This window comes from Leptinotarsa decemlineata, unplaced genomic scaffold, assembly GCF_025532065.1.
Source record: "Leptinotarsa decemlineata unplaced genomic scaffold, Ldec_3_MD MMD2_P_RNA_scaffold_9, whole genome shotgun sequence".
Classification (NCBI taxonomy): domain Eukaryota; kingdom Metazoa; phylum Arthropoda; class Insecta; order Coleoptera; family Chrysomelidae; genus Leptinotarsa; species Leptinotarsa decemlineata.
Genome location: NW_027412536.1, coordinates 17875404 through 17899756, shown reverse-complemented (window position 1 = coordinate 17899756; position 24353 = coordinate 17875404). Strand labels below are relative to the sequence as shown.

At 33.6% G+C, this 24353-nt stretch overlaps 1 long non-coding RNA gene across 1 annotated transcript; it reads right to left on the bottom strand.

Moving 5' to 3' along the window:
* Positions 1 to 136: 136 nt before the first annotated feature.
* LOC141480570 (uncharacterized) lies at positions 137 to 24247 on the bottom strand. The gene is made up of 4 exons (XR_012464428.1): positions 24023 to 24247; positions 23576 to 23961; positions 9290 to 9429; positions 137 to 331 (listed from the first exon to the last, which is right to left on the bottom strand). It is a non-coding gene; the product is annotated as an uncharacterized lncRNA (long non-coding RNA).
* Between the last annotated feature and the right edge of the window lie 106 nt (positions 24248 to 24353).

The following is a 24353-nucleotide window of genomic DNA, read 5'->3' as shown; positions in this document are numbered from 1 at the left end:
TAACCAATAATCATTGAAAATAATTAAAGATTTGCATATATACTTGAAAAAAGCAACCAGGTTGTATAAAAACAAGCCATTCTTCCCCCAATTTTCAGGATTGTAAAAAACAGTATCGACCCCCCCCCCTTCAATAAACCACTACTTTGATTTTTATTAACAATAATCAATAATCATTGAAAATAATTAAAGAGTTTTGCATATATGCTGGATCCACTTCATTTCAAGGCACAATTATAACTTTCATATGCGAAATATATCTTCAATATCCACTGATGATGAAACATTTTTTCTGTAAGATTTGGTGTGGATCCCTGTATGATGTGAACACCTGTAAATAAAAAAAATCATTAAAAAAAACTGTCATTTGTTGTTTCATATCATTTTTATTTTGAAGAAAATATTGTTTTCAGGGATAAATGAAGAACGTCTTCAAAATATTGAGAGATATTAAATTTTTTTTCCAGGTGAAACGTTCAAGTATTAAATTACACAGAAAACATTAAATATGAGTTCAATATATTATATATAAAAGAAATTTTTTGGAACTATGAGCCTTTTTCCTGAGAATAGTACAGCAAACGTGTCACGAGAGGCAGTATTAGTAGTAAGGACAAACAATAAACTATTCACATGTGAAACAGTGTTATTTACGCAATATTAATTTATTATTTAAAAATATAAATCTGATCACGATACATTCATAACGGTATGCCGACGCGCATCTCTCTGTCCGCTCTGTCCTGACTTGTGACGTCACTGCGAAGCACGGAGCCGTACAACGCACAATTCATTAGAAGGAGAATGAGATTCGGTCGAATATCTCCAAGCATTTTCGCATGAAAATGGAATTATTAGTCTTGATGCATGAATACATACATGTTGATTTTTTCAGAAGTAGGTATATTTGTTTCCTCAGTCTACTGAATACTAAAATTATGAGTCATTTTCTCACCCTATTGATGAAACCGAGGGTGATACATACTGTGATGATATTTCCGACTTTTGACAATATTTTTTACAAATTCAATCGGCTAGGTAATAAAATACATATTTTTTCAAGTACTTTTGTTTTCAAAAAAGATAAATTGCACATGGGTCAAATTTTCTAAATTTTCTAATTATTTGAAGTAACAAGACATATGACAACGAGCTACAAAATGAGATAGAAGCTATTTTGATAATTCATCGAGTTTTCTTTCGTTGATTTACGAACTTATCAATTTTTTTTTCCATCCTGTTTTTCAAATTATGGAAACTTATTTGTTTGTTAATCTCCCGCAATCTTATATAGGTCCTTGTTCTGCACAAACAATGTAATGCATCGTATGGTATTGGGTTTTCTATCTTTTCTATGGTTCTTTGCGTTAAAGTTTTGAAGATACCTTTTTCTCTGGATAATGTATTTCCATGCATTTTCTGAAATTCGGTTTCCATTATTTGTGCTGCTTGAAGAAATGAGTTATTGGGTCTTAGAAGACCTACCCTTGATATAAATTGCAACCAATCCAAATCTTTGGAAGAAGCTGGAAGAACTTCCGTTCCCAAATTATATTTTTTCTTGAATTTATGAGCCACATAACCCGCTATATAAGTTAATGAGTCATTGTTTATTTTTTCTTTCAATCCGAGTAACTCCAACGCCTCTTGCGACATATCTGGTCCATCAGTGTGACATTTTTCATAACATGGATTTATAAAGGAATAAGGAATCAAATTTTCTTCATCTTGGAATTCCCGGGAGTTTTCCAGACATTCCGCTCCCGTTGATATATTCCCAAACATATTAGCAGTAATGCAGTTTAACTCTTCAAACTCAGGATGTTCTGAAGTTTGTTCTAGAGGTTGGATTAAACATTGCTCTCCGGTTTCTTCGGTATTCCTGTTCTCAGTGAAAACTGATGCTGAGTGTTTTCCCAAAATGAACCAACCCATTCTATAAATGAAATCCAGAGGATTTGGATGATCATTAGATGACCCCATCCCTCTCATGTAAGAAAAGAAGTTTTCCAGAATATCCTGATTCAGTCGCGTAGTAAGAATATATTGGCCTGAGTGCCTCTTCTGAAGATAAAGGAAGAGCTCAACAATTGATCTATTACTCAAAAGTATACCTTTCTGAAACTGAATCAAGGATTTATATTTTCCCACTCGTAGTGTTTTAATCACATTGGAAGTTTTTTCTAGTACTTTTTTCTGATCCTCTAAATTAATACTCTACTCTACCACTCTACTTCTACTACTCCAGATGGAGTAGTAGAAAGCCAAAAACTTTCTTTCCCAAAAAATTTATCACTCCTAAAAATATAACCCCTTCAATTCAAGTAATGTGTTGCTTTTTAATGTATTGAAAACATTTTCAATTTGCTTTATTCAGGTATTTACTAACTGACATTGAAGGCATATTGAATAACCTATAGTCCGTTCATAATTTGTTGATAGCTCACTGCAAGTTTGACCCTCATTAGAGAACTGAAATACAGAGAGGACAGCTAATATGATATAATAACAAAAACCAAACTAAAACTGGCAGTTTAAGATGTTTTCGACTAACCCACCTTGTATCTGAAGAAATACAATACAGCTATAAAACTTTTAATCCGATTATATAGGTATTTTGAGTGGAAATGAGTGACCAGTGTCGTAGAGTATATGATTAAAACATTAGTTACTTTAAATAAATAAATATATTAATATTCTTAAACTGTAGGTACTGTAAACTGTATTTTTATTTTAAAAAAATTTCTTTATTTTATTCAAAAATAATAAGTTACTTGCAATTTGTAAAAGATACATTTATTTAATTAATACCTATTTTTAAATGATATAAACTACGATTACTTACAAAACTATTCAAATTCAAAATAAACAGGATCATCTTCGGAATCCGAGTCGTCTTGCAGGTTAATAATTAGCGGTTGTGTCTCTATAGTCGCATCAATTATATTATCAAGATCCCACATTTTTTGTTCTTCTTCTATTGCATGTCTTACTGCATCTCGCCAATTTTGTTCTGTAATATTTTGTAAAGACTCATATAACAATTCACGTACAGCTTGTATTTTATATGACGTATTTTTTCTAGCCACATAGCTTTTCATTTGTGCCCAAATAAGTTGAATTGGATTTAATTCGCAGTGGTAGGGTGGAAGTCTAAGGACTGTGATGTTTCGTCTTTCCGCCATTTTGTCAACTACGTATTTCTTGAACTCAGATTTGTGTTGCCGGGCAATTTTTAAAAGTTCTGCTTTAACCATTCCATCTTCGTAAGGCAGGGACTTACTCCGCAGCCAGTCAATGATATCCTGTTTCTTCCACGCAGTCGTTGGAAGTCTTTCAACTAGTCGTGAATGATAAGGTGCATTATCTAATACTATAATTGAGTTTGGTGGTATATGTTCAATCATCTGCTCAAAATACTCTTCGAAAACATCAGCTGTCATCTCCTCGTGATAGTCTTTTGTGCTTTTGGATTCAAATTCCAACAAACCATGCTTAGCAAATCCTTTTTCACTGCCAATGTGAGAAACTATTAATCTACTGCCTTTACCAGAGGGTGGGGAAATACCAGTAGACCAACCTTCCATAAAGGCTTGCCTGGAACTTGATATATTTTTATCTGTCCAAATTTTTGTGAGAGTATGACCTGCGTTTACCCACGTAGTCTTCTCTCTTGGTGAATAGACAGACTTACTGACTGTACGCAACAGTACCGGTGTCAAACTTGATGATGTTGATGATGATGACGAAGTCATCGCAAGCAATCAAACAAAACAAGCAGGAACGAAAGGTACGTATATGTTTGTAGGAATATGAAAAAAAGTTACTCACGCACTGCACAAAATTCGCAAAATAAATATTAGAGACGTTAATTACTGCCGTAGACGCCGAAACACCAACGAGCCGTAAATTAAATGCGATTAAAAAATGTACTAAACCAAAAATTATTTTCGTTCGCAACAACTTCACCCTTTCAAGGCAAGTTTCGAATATAAACTGAAGCTTTATATTTAATGAATAAACACCTCAGGAACCTCCGCCTATGATTTTACGAGTTTTACGACCGTTTTATGACTTGGGCCCTCATTTTGTGCTATCGACAAATTATGAACGGACTATAAAATGATGAACTGTGATTCGATTACAAAGCATACCCCATGTGATTGTGTAAATATTACATGTTGTTTTTTAATGCTCTATTGCAGTTTTCACAGTACCAGACAGACAACTCCTGAGGAATCTCAATTTTGTGCTTTTTCAGCTTTGAAAGCTCGTCTCTTTTCAAGATGATTCAAGTATGTTTCACTGATTTCTAATTCCTTTAAGAAATCACTGAAACTTTCTTTTACTATATTTTCTAAGTGAATCAGTAGCTCCCCAATCGTGTTCAAATCATGCTTAACATTTGTCAAACTTCATGAAACAAGTCAATTTGGCTTTGAACTCTATCTTGTATTTTTAAAGTATTGTTCCGCGTTTCTAACTCCCGTCTGCCATGACAAGCTTGGTTTCATCAAATAAATGGCATTTTCATGATTTTCCAATAATGATCTAAATTGAAATTTAAATGAAGGTTTAATATGAGATTTCCACTTGATAGACAAAACAGACAGACAGATGGATTGCATCTTCTGGTGTCACAATACTCCTTCTTCTACAAGGAATTGGAATAGACTAACAGATTTGTTCAGGTTGCATTGTATGCTTCATTGCAACCAATGTTTTTCTTTGGCACCTAATATCACCAAACAATGTCTTTTTAGTGATAGTTTAACATTGGTCAGTAACGTTAAATTACTGACCAATGACTTGCTGCAGATTTGTGAATATTACTACCCAACAACTACTTTTCCCACTACGTCCATTTTTTTCAACTTGATACGGGAAAAATTACTACATTAGCATCGAGTTACTAAGAAACGATACATTTGGATGATTTTTTACATATACGAAGACATAGTGTGCTGGCTTTTAATGACATTTGAAGAAGAAATTGTAAGAAAATGAAAAGAAAAATATGAAACTTTTGATCATAGACGGTGTGACACAAACCATTTGAGATAAAGTTGTCCACTGAAAAACAGATGTAAATTGGCAACAAAAAAGGACATTTCAAAGAAAAGTATTGGTTGAGAAATAGAAATGAGAATCATTCAGTACAAAAACATGCACTGCAAGAACAAGCTGAAGAGGAAGTGTTGTATACAAGATACGTGAATGAAAGATCCACCACTGGCATGAAAATATACAAATCAGAAAAAGAGTTTGATATAGATTTAATGAAAAATGCAACCTTTGAAATAAGATCCATTGAAACAGTTCTTTACCACATGAATAAGTTGAAAAGGAGTTTCAAAACATAGTTGACCTTGACACTATTAAACCTATAAATGAAATAGCTGGTAGTTAGCCCAATGGTTGTAGGACATCTGAAAAATAAATTTTGTATTTGTATGGACCCAGCTGATCTGAATGAAAATATATTCTCTCATTCCATTTGAAAAAATATCGGCAAATATGATGTCAAGTTCTCCTTTTCGTTACTTCAACTTGTCTCTCTCTACGGTGATATTCCCAGAATTAAAAAAAAATTGCCAATTCACAAATCAGTCGATAAAAATAATGTAAAGAATCAACAAGACCTAAGCCTGCCATCAATTATTCAAAAAATGTTAGTTTGCCTTGTGAACAGCAATTATCTTGATACTGTTTAAACGCTTGACCAGATCAACACCAGAGCAAGCCTATAATTACTGATTTATCAAACATCTTGACTGCTTTTGAAAATCGATATCACCTTCATTACATTTATACCGATTTCTTAAAAACTCATAACAAATCATAACTTTTAGGAGACATTCTGTAATTTTTTTCTGGCGTAAGACCCAATGGATACAATTTAAATAACTTTGTGTCATACGTACAATAAATGAGAACTCTGCGGTTATTGGGATACTGTTCACTGACGATTTCAAATTGAATTGGTAAATTTATTTCTCCCCAGATTACTAAGTGTTCAGGATGATTTGAATCTTTGGTGTAGAAGAAATTGATTGGAATTGTAATTAGACAAGTGTGTTAAGTTTTAGCCATTGTCAGTCATCAATTGAATATGATTCCTCCATAAATAGCTTACCTCTGAAACATGTTGAAGATATCAAGTTCTTGATGTTATATTTGATACAAAATTGTCATTCTCGTATCATATTAGAATTGCACTCAAACGTCTTGAAATCTTAAGATATATCTTTAGAGTTGGCGAAGATTTTCTACTATTTTTGGATAAGATCAGTCGTGAGGAGTCCTTGATATTCAAACTACAAAGTACGCCTAGAAAGGATTCAAATTTGGGATATAATTATTGGAACATTCGATCCATTTTTCGCATGAGAACACTTGAAAGCAGACATATTTAGAATGACTGGACAATCCTCCACAAATTTCTATATGGCGAAGTTTGGTGTTCACAACTTCTGAGAACAACAAACTTAAAGACAGAGAAACACGAGATGACCCAGCCAATTATATACTAATAGCTGTCATACCTACAATAGCTTAAAGAAAAATTATTCAAAATTAGAAAGGTGGATTTTTTGAAAAGCACAACATCCTTGTGATTAATCAGTTTGGCTTTCAAGACAACAATAATACCAATGATGCTATTTTCTCATTCCTAAAAAAAAGTATACACTAAGCTGAATAATGATGAGATGATAGCGGCAGTATTTTGTGATTTATGAAAGGTGACTGAATCATGAAATACTGTTACGGAATGAAAGTTTTCCTTGTATGATGTAATTTCTACCTATCCACCACAAAAATGTGGCATAGTTAATATTTAGAGTTCTTAAATAATGATGTCAACGTAATTAGAAAATGGCGTAACTCAAATGAGCTTCCTATTCAATGTTTCAAAGACCAATGTTGTTGATTCGGAGGGCATATTGAGAATAATGTAACGAATCTGAAGCCGGCCCTGACCGATATTTTTATTGAAATCTCCTAGCGACTTCAATAAATTGCAATACGAGCTGAGTAAAAAAAAATACAATGGAATGCTGCTTAAAGCAAAACAAAATTATTACTCGAATCAAATATTCCTCTCCAGCAATAAAAATAAGACAATCTGGAAAATTATAAACTCTGAAAGAGGCAATGACGTGTTCGATGCATCATCTGTTTATGAATGTGATGTGGATCTTTTTAATGAATTCTTTACTGACAATGCGGAGAGTATTGTTAATAATATTGCGACACCCAAAAATGTTTCAATTACTCTCAACTCCTGTACAACTCCGCCGACAATTTGAATCTGGGGCCAGAGCGAATGGATGGAATGCAGGAGAAAAGGCGGTAGCATTAACATTGGCGTTGCGTGGAGAAGTAATGAATATTCTGCAAACTCTCACGGCCCAGGAACAGGAAGACTATGATCAACTTGTAAAGCATCTTGAGCTGCGGTATGGACAGGCAGACCTAGAGCACGTTTACCAATCACAGCTGAAGAACCGCTGCCAGAAATCAGGGGAATTCCTACAGGAGTTTGAAGACGACATAGCTCGATTGGTTCGTCTGGCATATCCTGCTACACCGGAAAGTGTAATGGAGCGATTAGCAGTTCAAGCATTCTTGGATGGACCAAGAAACGAGGCAGGCCTTGACGCTAGCTCGTCCCAAACATCTCGTGGATGCCCTGACAAGATCTCTGGAGTTTGAGGCTGTAAAACAATCCTGCAAGGGCCAGAGCAAAGTTCAAACTATCGAGAAAGATGGACAAGTGCCTGCTGATATTGAGGCCACCATTAGAAAGGTGATAAAAGAAGTGTTGCCTGAGAGAAAACAAATAAGATGCTGGAACTGTAGGAAAATTGGGCATGTGCGTAGCAAATGTCCTAGCATCAAAAAAAACACCACCAAATCAGGAAAATTAGAGAGGTTCGATGAGAAGGGGCAATTGTCAGCCTGTAGAGAGGTTCGATGAGAAGGAGCAATCGTCAGCCTGAATCCATCAAGTCTCCGTAAAAAACGCAGTTGCCCTACCACGGAGACCATACCCCTATGACTGCTCACATTGCCGACGAGCAGAAGAGAAGGAAGCAAATATTTATAGAACTACAGCTGTAGACGACAACTGAGAGGACTATAAGATTAAGGAAGACCAAGAGAAAGACCCAGATCTTGGTTTAGTCATCGGATGGTAGAAAAATAATCAAAGACCATCGTGGCAAGAGGTAGCAGGTTATTCGCCAGCGGTTAAGTCCTACTGGGCCCAATGGAACCCCTTACCATGATAAAAGAGGTTCTGGAGTGGGTATTGGAGTCTGAAGACGGTGGAGAAGAAGGGCGCCAGACAGTGGTACCCAGGAACAGACGACGGGAGGTGCTCAAAGAAATCTATGATGGAGTCACTGGAGGACATCTGGGAGTAAGGAAGACCCTCCAGAAAGTGAGACAAAGGTTTTACTGGGTTAATTGTCAAGCCAACGTCAATGTGCTGTATGTGCTGCCAGTAACGGACCTCGGATACGACCGAAAGCTCCAATGCGCCAGTATAACGTGGGTAGTCCTTTTGAAAGAATCGCCATCGACATCGCCGGCCCGTTCCCAAAGTCCGACCATGAGAACAAATACATCCTAGTAGTCATGGACTACTTCAGTAAGTGGGTGGAAGCCTATGCCCTGCCCAACCAGGAAGCCTTTACCGTCGCTGAGCTGACGTCCTGGTAAAGGAATGGATATGTCGATTCGGTGTCCCATTGGAGCTGCATTCGGACCAGGGCAGAAATTTCGATTCCAACCTGTTCCAAGAAATATGTAAACTGTTGGACATTCGAAAGACCAGAACCACAGCTTTACATCCACAGTCCGATGGAATGGTGGATCGAATAAATAAGACCATAAACCGGCATTTGTCCAAATCTTCATCTTCATTCCCAAACTTTGAACAATGATACAATATTTGTGTTTTATCTACATTCCTATATAATTACTGAGTTGTTTCTAATATTTCATAATGGCTGCACCTCACAATTAATATTAATTGTGAGGTGAAATTTGAATTCACAATATCCAACTGTATTTACAGTGAACCCGCCTACTAGGAAATATATTATTTGCAGATAAATCATACAGATATTACTATCAGAGTAAATGTACTATAATCTAGTTGCTATTTTGGTAAACTTATTGTTATCGTTTCAATGGTTTATGGTGAATCATTCTAAATCGTGATTTTGAATGTTAAAACAAGCAGATGGATGATAATGAGAATATATAAAGTTTCAAATACCTGAACTAAAAGGCTGCTCGTCATTCCTCGGCTCAGATAATTTCATGTAGTGGTAATCATTTGTTTTCTTGAATTTTAACGCTTCCTTTCCTAGACATTCATAATCTGTGCAGTATTAGGTTTCATCCAGAGTATAGTTTCTGCAAAATTATTAAAAATTCAAAAACTTTTCAGATGTATATTTGAAAAATATATAAGCAATTTAAAACCTATAAGGTTTGGGAAAGAAACGTTTTGGATTTCTACTTCTACTAATATGCGATTTAATTCTATAACAACTGAATAGGGAAACGTATTTTTTGTATAATTCAGTGTTAATATAAAAGAATTTATTTCAAAAGTATTTCTCTTTCCTGTAATTCTATGTTTATATGAAAGTAGCTGTTTCGAAAGTGCTTTTTCTTCCAGTTAGTGTAGATAGATAGATAGATCTTTATTTGTTCCGGTTACATATAATGTACCTACATAAACTCCGAGAAACGTGGAACATGTCAGTAATAAATAACAACTAAATAACAAATCAAAGCTTTACATACATAATCAATATAATCACACGAGTAGTTTTAAGACAAAAAAATATATATAAAATCAGGCATATATAAATAACATTCATATAGTTAGCATAATATCATTTAAGTATTCCTGCAAGCTATAATAAGGTTTTTCTACGAGGCAGTTCTTCAAACAACATTTCATTGTTGAAATTGGAAGATTTCTTAGAGTCAGAGGAAATTTATTGTAAATGTTTATAACGCTACATTTGACATTTCTCTGAATGTATGTATAGTTGCATTTCTCATTTCTAAGATCATTCTTTGTTCTGGTATTGTATAAGTGATCATTTTCACAGTTAATGAAAAGTTCTGATTTATTTTCTGTTACAAATACTACTGCTTCATATTTGTAGAGATTTATCAAAGTTAAAATTTTGCTCCTAATAAAAGCTTCTCTGTAGCTATCGTTTTTTTTTTCATCTTATAGATATACCTGACACATTTTTTTGTAGTATGAGTATCCTAAAGATATCAACAGAGTTTCCCCAGGATATAATTCCATATTTTATTCTAGATTGAATATAAGCATGGTATGCAGAGAGGGCAGCTTCGGTTGAGACATGTTCTGACAGTATTCTCAATGCATAGCAATATTTTGCAATATTTTTTGATAAGTAGTCTATGTGATTTTTCCCGTTCAGTCTCCTATCTATCAAGAATCCCAAAAATTTTACCTGATTGCATATGTTTATATTTTGATTATTATATTCAAAGTTATTCAACTCTGGCAAGGATCTATTTGCGAAATGAATTATTTGAGTTTTGTGAATGTTAAGTAGTAGGTCATTTGCTGTGAGGAAATTGTTTAATACATCTAGCACATTTGTTCTTTGTCATGACCAACTGAGAGTTATTTTATTTTATGATGACTGATATATCATCTGCATATAATAACAATATATTCATTAACTACATTTGGTATTTCATTTGTTTACAGTATATACAGGGTATTAGTGGTCTATTAGAAGTACCTAGAGAACAAAAAAGATGAGAGTTTCAAATTTTGATTACCGATGTAGATGGCTGTGGTCTATCGTTGGAAAATATTTTTATCGTCGCATTGTTGCCACATCTACATGTAACAGACACCAACTTGAAAATTTCAAATGGAACATCCTATAAATTATATCATTTTTGAATTCTGCATCAAAATCCAAGCTACTTTTGTGAACCATATTCTATACCTATCTCTCACCGTTTTTAAAATATTAATCATTTTGTAATTTTTTTTGGCATAAACATGGTATTTTTAATATTTAATCTCACATGAATTATTTTGAAAAAATTAGTTATGGTCGTTTTTCAAAGATACAAATCGAGTCGTATTTTTCAGACACTCTGTATAAAATAAGATTTGAGTTTCGTTCTGAAATAATGACCACCATAGCTTATCTCAATGTTGCCAGAATTTGAGTTCGATGTATCAGTTAATTCATGCGATATTAAATATCAAAAATACCAGGTTTTTGCTAAAAAAAAAATTACAAAATTATTATTTTAAAAACGGTGAGAGCTAGGTATAGAACATGGTTCACAAAAGTAACTTGGATTTCGATGCAGAATTCAAAAATGATATAATATATAGGGTGTTCCATTTGAAATTTCCAAGTTGATGTCTGTTACATGTAGATGTGGCAACAACGCGGCAATGAAAATATTTTCAAATGATAGATCACAGCCATCTACATCGGTAACCAAAATTTGAAACTCTCATCTTTTTGTTCTCTAGCTACGTCTAATAGACCATCGAATATGGAATACCATGTATAATAATGGGCCTAGGATTGGTCCCTGTGGCACACATTTTTTATCACGGTTGATTCTGATTGAATTATCCCCGAGATGTCATTTTCAATCAAATGTTGGGTTCTGTTTGTCAAATAGGATTTGATCAAGTTCAAAGATGTGCCTTCGATTCCATATTTATCAAGTTTGTTGCATAAAATTTCATGGCTGACACTGTCAAATGCTTTCGACAGGTCAATACACAAAGTTACAGTACAATCATCTTTTCACAAACTACACTTAAACGATTTGATCAAATCGTTTAAGTGTAGTTTGTGAAATTACTATGGATCTTCATCAAGTAACGGCCGAATCAATCAGAAAAACAATCATCTTTGTTCAAATGATGTAAATTTTTTCAATGGCTTGATATATTGCTTGTATGGTTGATTTACCTTTACGGAATCCATTTTGTTCTGTGGCTAACAACACATTATCATCTGAAAACTTAAGTAAACGTTTGTTCATGAGCTTTTCAAAAATTTTACTCGGATTTGGCAATAATGATATGGGTCTGTAGTTACTTTCTTCATCTGTTTCCTTTTTCTAATATAGCTTTAATAGGTGCCACTTTCAGTACTTCTGGAAATACTGCTTCTGAGAAACATAAATTTATAATATAAGTCAAAGGATAGGCTATGATCTCTGCTGTTTCTTTCAATAGACACAGGAATCTGATATTAATCAACAGATTTTTTATTTTTTAGTCGTTTAATACATTCTATTATTTCAAGCGGAGTGGTAGGTTCAAAGAAAAAAGCATCATCACATATTGTTTATCATCAATATTGTTTATTAAAAACAACGATTTCTTGATACAAAATGTGCGTAGTATATTGGTAAAATTTCAATTGTTTGATTTACTGGGGATTTAAGATAATTAATTTTTTTTGGTTCATATCCGTCTGAGTGTCTTTTGAGTACCGCTTTCAATTTCAGGTAATTTCCAATATGTAGGCCAATAACACTATCTAGGAGAAGCTTTTTGCGTTACTTCTTCCTTTTCACGCCATAAAATAATCGTACGCCAAATCATACTTCTGTTTTGATTTTTCTGGCAGCAATTCCCTCCTTGTTTCGTTTGCTAAATTGCATACTTGCATACTTGATACGTATTTCAAGTAGGTCGTCGGAAAAACAACTTGCAATCATTGCCTCTGAATTCGAAACAGCTGAAACGTTTGTACTAAAACTTATTCAATATAGTTTTTTAACAAACCCTTCAAAGCGTATATCTCAATTTCACATAAACTGGGAATAGCTACAAATTAGTTTGTATGATAAAAACAAGACATTACCAATAAGATAGCCATAACTTACTGTTAGAGAGGTTAGCAGTGTTCAAATTGGTGTTTACACAGCCAGAGAAGATAAAATTATTTTATAAATAAAGTTAATAATATATTATGTACAGAGTAGGGTAAGGAGCCAATTATCCATAAGCGACCACAAGGTATTGAATTAGGTTTTTAAATTACAGGTCACGCTAAGCAGACATTTGCGGAGTTGCAAGAATTAGATCCTTCCGAATTTGAGGCACTTATAGATGAGATTCCTTCGGACTGCGAATCAGAGGAGTCGTCGGACATTATCGACGACGCAGAAGAATCCCTAATTATGAAAGATCCAGAAGATGATGTGCATAGCTTTTTTGACATCGAATGAATGCATATTGATATGCTGGATGACGAGCAATTTGAACAAGTTTGTCGGCGTGATATTGATGCATCACCTACCATAGACAAAGTAACTGATGGATAGAACACAGAAGATGAAATGCCTCTATCACAATCACAACTACAACTATGGAGACTGACCACAGCATGGACAAGCGATGATATCGCTGTGCTAGAACAATACTAGGACAACTCGAAAAATGGCCAATTTAAGAAATCTGTTACAAAATAATGCTGAGAAAATGCTCTATCTGGAGCTATACTAGGATATGTTACATTCAAAACATTGAGTAAGAAATAACCGATATCTCACTATTGCAGTTTGTATTTTTTTTTATTTATTGTTCAATAGTGAGACATGTTGAAAAGTTTGTTTTTTTAGTTCGATATGCGACTCATATTCTCATGTTTTGTTTTGAGAAATAGTGGGACATTTTGAGTTGTCTCACTGTTTCCCCAGCTATAAGGATATTTTATATAAGGTATCTTCATTTTTGAAGCTATCCCAGTATTGCATTATCGAATATGTCTCAGTTTTTCACTACGAATAAACAATATTCAATCTAATAATGACTGCTTTTTGAAATATCTTTATAGAATAGAATAGAAGTTTATTCATCACTAAAGTTCACATGTACAACATAAAAAAAAGTGTAAATACATGAAACTTATTGGACAAGTCACAAAGAGAGCTTAAAAGTAATTAAAATTTACATAATTATACATATACATTTTTGATAAGTAAAATATTAAAATATACAATGAACATCAACAATTTAAAAATTCTTGAAGGGAGTAGAACACCTTGTTTTTTAAAAATTCATTCAACCAACATTTTAGTTCATTCCTACTCATTAAACTTAACTCAGGATGAATAGCCATGAGTTTGTTATAACATTTAATACCTTGATATACATGGGAGTCTTGACCAACTCCTAATCGTGAGTATGGCTGGTATAATCTTTCACTGTTTCTTGTACAGTAATTATGTATATCTTTTTTTTTCATCAAATAATTTTCATCTTTTTTGACGTATAATATGATCTGCAGCACATAAAGTGAGGGGACTGTGAGAATTCCTAGTTGATTGAACCATTTTCTACATGATGTTTTGGAGTGCACTCCTGCCATACATCTGATAATTCTTTTTTGCATAACAAAAACTCTATTCATATGTACAGAGTTACCCCAAAACATTATTCCATAACTTATTGTCGATTGCACTATTCCAAAATAAGCCAGTTTAAGGGTTTCCAGAGATATTGTACCTTTCAATTGCCTGATGATGAAGCAACTTGTGCTTAATTTATTTGTTAGATCATTAATATGAGGATCCCATGTCATTTTTTGATCTACTTTGATACCTAGAAATTTGATGAAATTCACCTGTTCTATTGTTTGATGATTAACTCTTATTAGAGGACTGAAATCATAATTTATATGCACTATATTGCACCACGTTAATATTCAATACCTAAAAAACATTCCAAATATCTTAGAGATGTCTTTGTATTTAACCAAATAAAGGTTGCAACTTGTCTGTGAGAATTAGTTTGTCGCTGCTACAGTAGGGAACGGATGACACCGGAGTTGAAACTTTCATTCACGATATCTAATAGGACACGAAGAATACTTAGAGAGGTCGCAAAATGTGGTGCATCACCAAAAAATGTTGCGAATGCGGTGAATTAATATACAGACTGCAAAAATTCATGAAGTAATTATGTATTTTTTTAGGATACTGATAATTTTCCATCAGAGGGTGTCATTATCAAACGATAGCGGGTCATTCCCAAAACGAGGGAGACCCTATGCATTCTTGCATAGAATCTTCGAAGAAGAGAGCTTTGTTAAGTGGGTCCTTGTATACTCCACAACAAGTGGAAATGGTTATCAAATTGACAAAAAAATAGGGAAACCTTATTCAGTAAATAATATTAAATATTCTGACATATTAGATTGGAAAAGTTTGGGCTAATATAAAAGTATTGCGTGTCACCAAAGAGGATCCAAATTCAATTTATTATATAGAAACTTTTAATACAGAATCTTAAAAAAATAATCACTCAAAAAAATAACGAAGGAAATAATAGACCTAGTACAGAGTATATTAACAGGCCAAAAATATCATTTGAAAAACATACAGATCTTTTGAGCTTACCCAAACATATCCCAGTAGAACATCATGATTTCTTAAAGTGTTTGAAAGCCTTTAATAAAGGGCAAAAGGTAGATCATGAGGAGAGTGAGTAAACTTCAAGTAATTAATACCCTTTTTAATACTTTTCGTCATCAAAGTTCCTATTTTTATGGCAAGGAATGGTGCCTAATAGTTGGTTTTGTTTATTGTTAGGAGTTTAAATTCGTTTCACTTGAAAAAACAAATATTTTTTTCTTCCTATAACTGTTACAACTTCAAAAACGAAAATAAAAGACAAATTCTCAAATTTTCCTCAACAATCTATGCAACACAAGGTTATTGTCAAAAATGAGAAATGACGTTGAGTTTGCTGATGTTCAAAAAAAATATTGAACAATACAAGGACTTATTCAACAAAAGTAGGAATAACTTATACCAAAAACAAAAAAGTAATTTCAATACTGAGATAACTTCGAACAAAAACCGAGATATCTTCAAAATATTTTTTTTCCAGTGTAATACGAAGATACCTTACAAAAAGAAGTTAAAAAACAAAATTGACATTTTATAACAATAACGATATTAACATTAGGCTTCCATATACCTTAGACACCAAACACTATAAAATGACATTGCCAGTTTGAGAAATGTAAATATCAGCTACAACATTTAAACTCAATTTTCTCAAAACTATGTTTGTCAAGTTGTCCTAGTATTGTTCTAGCACAGCGATATATTCATTCATTTGTTTGTGAATGTTTTGATTGAAAAAAATTGATTTACAAACCTATTTTCTTGAGAAAACCTCATCGGAAATAAAAGATATTTCTTGGATTGAATATTCTCATGTGACTAAAATCCATGCCCAGCTATAAAGATCACTGGTCATAGAAAATTCAGCTGAGAGACCCATACATAACCAATGCTATGAGGAGAGACCTTTTTGGATGGTTGCTTAGTAACTTACACATGAATGATAATGCAACTCAGCCAACAAAGCAAGGCCCGAAGTTTGTTAAACTTTACAAAGTTCGGCCGTTCATTGACACATTGTCAGAATCATATTTGAAAACGTTTGCGCCTAATGTACATCAAGCCACTGATGATTCAATGATTTGCTACAAAGAAAAAAGCAACTTACGCCAATATATGCCTAATTAACCTATGAAAAGGGGCTAAAAACTCTGGGTACGTAGTGATGATACAGTTTATGTGTCACAATTTCAAATATATATTGGCAAAGTTTGTGATCTTACTGAAAAGGTACTAAGAGAACGAGTCATCGAAGATCTTCCTAGAGAGTTAGTTGCTAAGAATCACAAAGCGTATTTCTGTACACCTTCAAAAACATCTACTTTCCAACAAAATATATGCATGCGGAACTGCTCGAAAAAAATGTAAGCAGATGCCAACTGACTTAATAATAATAATAATAATAATCATCATTTCAAAAATATGCCGACTATTACAGCTTGTACATAGACAACATGGAATGAAATAATGTCAACAAAAAAAAAGAGAAAAATACCTCATATACTTATAAATATATACATTTATATAATTCAGTTTGGTCTAAATAGTCACACTATATTACGGTTCTAAATCAATTAAATATGTTTTTATTTCTTTCTTAGATTTCTTTATGCTCCTAAAATCTTTGATTCGATTAGGCAATTTATTGTACAGCTTCATTGACATGTAATGAGAAGTTTTTTCTGTTATGGTTAACCTTTGTATGCAAGGCCGTAGCCAGGGGGGGATCAAGGGGGATTGATCCCCCCCGAAAGTTTTACAAGCAACGGCCATCCAAAAATTATATCAAATAGAACGATTGGCTTGTTTGAACATCACAGGAGCCATGATAATAACGTCAACCGCGGCAATGGAATTAATTACTGCTCTGTCCCCTCTGGACCTATACATTAAGGAGGTTGCGTCAATGGCCATGTTACGATTGCACATGGCTGGTATAAACCTCGAAGTAGGAATGGGTCAATTGAGGCTGAGCCTGTGGCGAGAAGCGCTTACTGTGCAACCTCTGCTGCAGGCAACCAGTGATGCACTTGTACCCAGGTTTGTGTTTCATAAACCCTACAAAATTCAAATAAAACATAACACAGAGTCAGATGCTAAAAATGCAATACGTAAATATACAAACGGCTCAAAAACCAAAGAAGGTTCAGGATGTGGAGTGTACTCCAGATCACTAAGCCTAAGGATTTAGTGGGAAATGGGAAAAAATACCAGCGTGGTTCAAACAGAACTGGCTGGTATCTCAATTGCCACAAAAGAAATAACCAGGAAAGGAATTTCCGGCAAAAAAATAACAATCTGCACTGACAGCAGACAAGCCCTATTAGCCTAGAAAAGATGTGTTACCTCAGACCTAGTACTAGAGTGCCACCAAGATTTAGCCAACGCCTCGGTAGATAATAACATTATCCTTAGGTGGAGGACAGGAGTAAAGGTAATCGCATTGCCGACTCTTTAGCCAAGGAAGCGGCTGGACTAAGAATTTTAGGACCCAGTGGTACCTACGGCCTGATCACTTCGACAATTGTAGAACTAGCCAAACGTTACACCCATGATCAATCCCTAAAGAGATGGGATGAAATCAAAGGATGCAATCTTGCCAGGATCACCCTTGGCGACCCTGGAAAGCTGTCGCCGAAGAAAAATCTAGCGATGACCAGGAAAAATCTACGCTTAACAGTAGGATTTCTGACTGGTCACTGTCAACTAAGAAAACACCTCCATAATATGGGGCTAGTAGACACGCTTCTATGCAGGATGTGTGAACAGGAAGATGAAACTGTCATGTCCTATGCGAGTGTCGAGAGTTATCGTTAATAAGAGAGTGTGTGTTCGGCGAGCCTTGGTCTACACCTGCCGATATAAAGGAGATGTTTCCTAGTGACCTGTCCACCTTCCCTAAAACACAATAGAAAAACCTTACGGCAAATGTGCGTACAAACTTTCAAAGATATTGGCGACACTATCTGTTTCCACATGTACCCCTGAAAGGACTTTCTCTTCTCTGAAACGCCTCAAAACTCATTAATGAAAGAAACTCCACAAGCCAGGAACGACTAAACGGTTTGGCGTTAATGTCAATCCAACGTAGAATTGACATCGACACCGAGGAAGTAATTGATTTGTTTGCTGCAAAAAAAGCTAGAAAACTAAATTTGATTTTGTAAAAAGATGTTAATATTTCTCTGATGGTTTTCTAATAAATATATATGATCATGTGACACAATTTTTTTCCCTTTTCATTCGTTGTTTTTATATTTCATGTTTTTCTACTGTTTCACCAAATCAAACACCCCCCGAAATTGTTTTCTGGCTACAGTCTTGAAGGGAGCATGAAATTATATCTTCTTTTCCCATAGAAATGTTGATTAATATTGTTAAAGAACAGATGCCTATTTTTTAATACAAACATTAAGCAGTCATAAATATAAAGAGCATATATCGTCATTATCCCATTATTCTTGAAGACATATCTACACGATTGATTATACTTCAAATTACTCATCATTCTGATTGTTCTTTTCTGAATTACAAATATTTTATTTATATCACTATTACTTCCCCAAAATTTGATTTCATATCTAGCTACAAACTGAAAATTGGAAAAATATAAAATTTTTACCGATTCTTTGTTGATATATTTATGAACCACCCTTAGTCCATACGAAATTTTGCTCAATTTGTTAGCTGTTTAATCAATCTGTTTGTTCTATTTCAAGAATTCATCAATATGAAGTCCTAGAAATTTGGTGTCTTCTGAATATTTTACAGTAATGTTTTCAATATTCAAATTTTGAGGTCGTTCTATCTGTAATTGATTAGTTCTAAAGAGTATAAGATTAGTTTTAGATTCATTCAAAATACCCTATTCCTAGTGAACCATTCTTTTGTATCATTAAACATTTCCATACCTGTTTTTACTACTTCAGGATACGTTTCATGGCCTATTAATAAATTAGTGTCATCAGCAAAGACTGTAATTGAATTGTGTGTTTGAATAATAATATAAATCGTTTATGTAGATCATAAATAACAAGGGACCCGCATTGCTTCCTTGGGGTATTCCTACTTTCACTGCCGCATTCTCAGATTTGTATGTTCGACCGTCCATTTCAGTGAGTTTCCTCTTATACTATATAGTTCTAGTTTTTTTATAAGTATCTCCTGATTCAAACAGTCAAATGCCTTTAACAGATCTAAGAACATACCAAGTGCTAAATATTTTCTTTCCATTAAGTTTGTTATATTTTGAGTAAATTGAAATATTGCACTGTTTGTTGATCTCTCTCGTAAGTATCCGTGTTGGTTATTGCTAATTATATTATTTATTTATTTATTTATATTTATACTTATATATACTTATACTTATATTCATACATTCATTTAGAAAATTTGTAGTGTCATTACACATAGCTAGCTCAAATAATTTTGCAAAACTTGGTAGAATATTTATAGGTCAATGGTTTTCCATAAGTTCAGAATTCCCCTTTTTATAAATAGGTTTCACTAGAATAGTTTCAGTCTTGAAGGGAAGACGTCAAATTTCACGGAGTTATTTATGATATATGATATAATTTCAGTTATGCTTAGTATACTTCTTTTCATCAAAGAAGTGGGAATTTTATCATGCCCACTAGAGTGTTTTTTTTTAACTTTTTGTGATAGTTCTATTACCTCTTGAGGAGATATTGGCTATGCTTACGAGATGACAAGCTGCTGAGACGTGGTGATTTAGATTACAGAGTTTTCAAAGACGGACTAGTGGCCCTCAAGTGGATGGACAAAAAGGCAGTGCCGTTCATTTCTGATTTTCATGGCCCTACAGAGTTGCAGAGGTTTTTAAAGAAAGAAAGGTGGCTCTAGAGAGGAAGTCACATGTCCAGTAATTGTTAATTACTATAATTATCACATGGGCTATGTCGATAAGTTTGACATGTTGAAATCACTTTACGAAACAGATCGAAAATCATGGAAATGGTGGCATCGAATATTTTGGTACTTTGTGGATGCTACAGTGGTGAACTCAATATATCATATCAAGTCCGGATTACCAAGTAAAATTACCTTGAAAGAGTTTCAACTTTCTTTGGTTCTGGACCAATAGGTGCTATTTCTGGGAAATTAAAGCGTAGTCGGAAAAGTAATGAAAATATACCTAACACATTCAAAACCATCATGCCACAGGAATTGAAATTTGATAAGAACTTTCATATGCCATTTCATACAAGTTCAGGAAGATGTGCACATTGCAACACTACAAAAAACTACACCATACCGTTCGGATGTGTTCTATGTGCAATGTGGGATTATGCCTCAAAGACAATAAAAAATGTTTTCATGCCTTTATCGGAACTAGATGATGCCTTGAATTAACCATATCATATTTTTCCTTTTGCCAGGATCCCACGTTGTTTTGTTTTACTTTGTGAATAAATCAATCAATACATTTTTCCATAAAATATTGTTAAAAAAAATCCGTCCTCAAGGGGCTAAAAGAGATTGACTCCTCATTGATATAAAGAAGATTTGACTTTACTTAATAAAAATCATTCTTTTAAAATTATAATTTACTGGTAAAATCCTTGTGGGTGAAGACCAAAGAGAGATATAAAGAACAATTGACACTGACAACTGTCATGTGATTATGTTTGAAAAAGGTGTGTTTGTTTGTCTATGTTGAAATTATGGAACAATAGAGAACAGTTTCGGTGCAAGTGTGATCAGATGCTGTTAAATAAGCCTATCAATGAGAAAACCCAATGTCAAATGCATCAATTTTAAACGTAATTAATTGAAAAACACCCTTATTAGTTTTGTGAAAAAAATTAATGAAGGAGTGTTATTAAATGTAACCCTGCCATAGGGAGGTTGGAAATTTATTTCAAAGTATTAAAAATGTTTAATTATAAATTGTAGAAATTAAATTTCTGAACTGTTGCTTGTTTGTAAATTATTCAAATTTTTATAAATATCTAATAGACAGGTATACATTTCACTGAGGTGATCAATGTCTGATCTTCTTTTAAGGCAGTTATGTGATTGTAATATAAGTGACATTTCCAAAAACATTTTTCAGATCCATTTCTTTCGATCGCAAACATTTTTGTTGAATTAGAGTCCATTTCATAACTGTCTTTAAAAACATAATTACTAAGAGCACGTCTCTCAGGATGTAATCTACTATCACTTTTGTGTGAACTGATTCTATCTTTAAGTAATCTTAACGTTTAACCAATATACTCATTATTTCAGTTTATACATGGTATAGAATAGATTAATTAAGATTGAAAATTTATAGGAGTTTTATCCTGTTTTGAAAACAATTTATTTATGATAATAATATAATTCTACAAAACTTAGATGTCATATCAGTTATGTATGGTAAAGATGAGAAAAGTATAGAAACTGGAGGTGAATGGTCCCAATTGTGATATTGTCAGACTGTAAAGGGTTTCTATTCAACTGGTTATTATTATTGATTTGAATGTACATGCTTGACATAGTAAATAATTGAAAAAGTATATTTGTTTTTTAAATGAAAAGGGGGATTGGAAATCTGCAAAATTTGGTTCTTCGTTTGCTTGACCAAGTTAATTTTTGTCGACTGCTTATGGTATGACCAATAGTTCAGGAACCTATAAGAACTGATGGGCTTGTGACTAAAGTATTATCTGGTGTTCTGATAACGTGAGTGCCAAGGAAAGGAACCCATTGCTCATTATATTCAGTTTCGATGGTGAACTACATGTGTGGGTCATAACTATTAAAGATGTCCACAATCTCAGATATTCCATCTTGAAGAAGGAAAATGGTAAGTAATGTCATCAACATATTTTTTTATAAAAAAAATGAAGGGGAGTACCTGTAAGACCAAATTTAGCAGTTCATCCATGACATGCTGCCAAAATGGGGCAAATCTTAGCTCCCATTGGAGTACCAAAAGTTTGTAAATTTTACAATTGAAATGGAAATATATATCATTAAAAAGGAAAGTGATGAGTTGAAATAATTCGTCTTTGTGATTACCACAAAACTAAGTAATACGTCCCCATTTTCTATTTCAATAGACCTGAGACAAGCATCTAAATAGACATTGCTGAAAAAAGATACAACATCTAAGCTAGCAATCACATAGTTGTCTAGTAATTTCATGTTATTAAAGGTAGAGAAAACATCAAAATAATCTTTAATAAAATATCGATTGTCGAATGTATAAGCTTTAGTTAAAATGTCTGTGAGAAATGATGCAAGTTATTCCGTAGGAGAACCAATTAAAGCAATAAAGGGTCTTACAGACAGGATAGGTTCATGTATTATGTAGGTCCCAGTATAATTAGTGACACGTTTTTTTTGTGAGTTCGTCAATCTGACTGACTTCTTATCATTTTTTAAATAAATTATTACAATTACGTTGAACTTGTAATGTAGTGTCTTCACTCACTTGTGAGTGAGAATCACAATTTTCAATAAGGTTTGTAGAAAAATTAATATACTGGTCACAGCCAAGGATCACAGTGGCATTGCCTTTATCATACTTAGTTACTTGTGATGGACTGTTTGGAACCTTTGGTGTAGTAATGAATATTACTGGGGTTTTATCCCAACATCAAACCGTTATTTTTAATACTTCGACAAGAGCTTTGATCAGTGATCATCTTCAAGAAGAAGATAAATAAATAATAAATGAAATAACATAATTGATGTCATCAGTGATAATAGATGTGATGTAGTTAACATCAGCTTGAAGATTTTTTTATGGAAAATGTCCCATCAATGATGGGGTCAACACTAACATAGGGACCCAAGGCCAAAAAGTTTGAAATGTCCTCAGGGATATTAATGCCTGAAAGACTACTCATCCATTCTGACGTTGTGGGTTGTTTCAATTTATCAATTGCTGATAAGAGTTTTTTTTAATTCTTTGATCCGTTTTTGCGAAAAATTTTGTTATATGAAATGTGTTGTAACGCAGAAAATTCTAAGACTTAACGATCTGATAACGATTACCTCATTCATAAGCAATTTCAAGTTATGTTGAATGTGATTGAGAGATTTATCGTTACTGTTGATTTCATAGTTGGGGAGTTTGGTTTCTAACCTGCTAGTTAATCTTCCTGTTGCGTTATTATATTCTACGTTGTCTTCACCCTAATTGATCTATGTGTTGGGTGATGTGTGTGATGTGTTTTGACAATATTCCTACTGTACTTCTCAAGAGGAAACATCTACGTTTTTTTACCTGGCTAGCTTCTTCTTTAGGCATGACCACTGTTTCATTCTTTTGAAGATTTCAGTACCATGAGTAGTTCTTAGATGTTGATAGAAACCCATCCCTGTGTGATTTAGTTGAAGGACAGTCTTTGCTGACTAGTTGAGAACCAAACTTGGAAAATATCTTTGGGTGATCAGCAGAACAGAGGTGAACTCTTTAATACAAGTTACTCCAATATTTCGATAAAATATATTATGATCTTCACGGAAAAGCTACAAAAGTTGTATGATGATAGTACAATATTATTAAATTTTAACAAAAGGCTCAACTTACTGTTGGTGAGGATGGCAGTGCCTAAAAGAATGTTACATTTAAACAATTGAAACATGTCATTACAATGAAATTAATCAATATAATGAAAGAGGTTGACTCCTCACTGATATAAGGAAGATCATTTAAATTCACTTAATGAAAATCGTTGTTTTAAAATCATAATTTACCGGTAGAAGCCATGTGGTTGAAGACCAAAAGATAGAGACAAAGAACAATAGAACAATTGACACTGACAGCTTTCATATGACTAAGTTTGAAAAAGGTATGTTCGTTTATATATGTTTTTACTATGGAACAATAGAGAACAGTTTCGGTGCAAGTGTGATCAGAG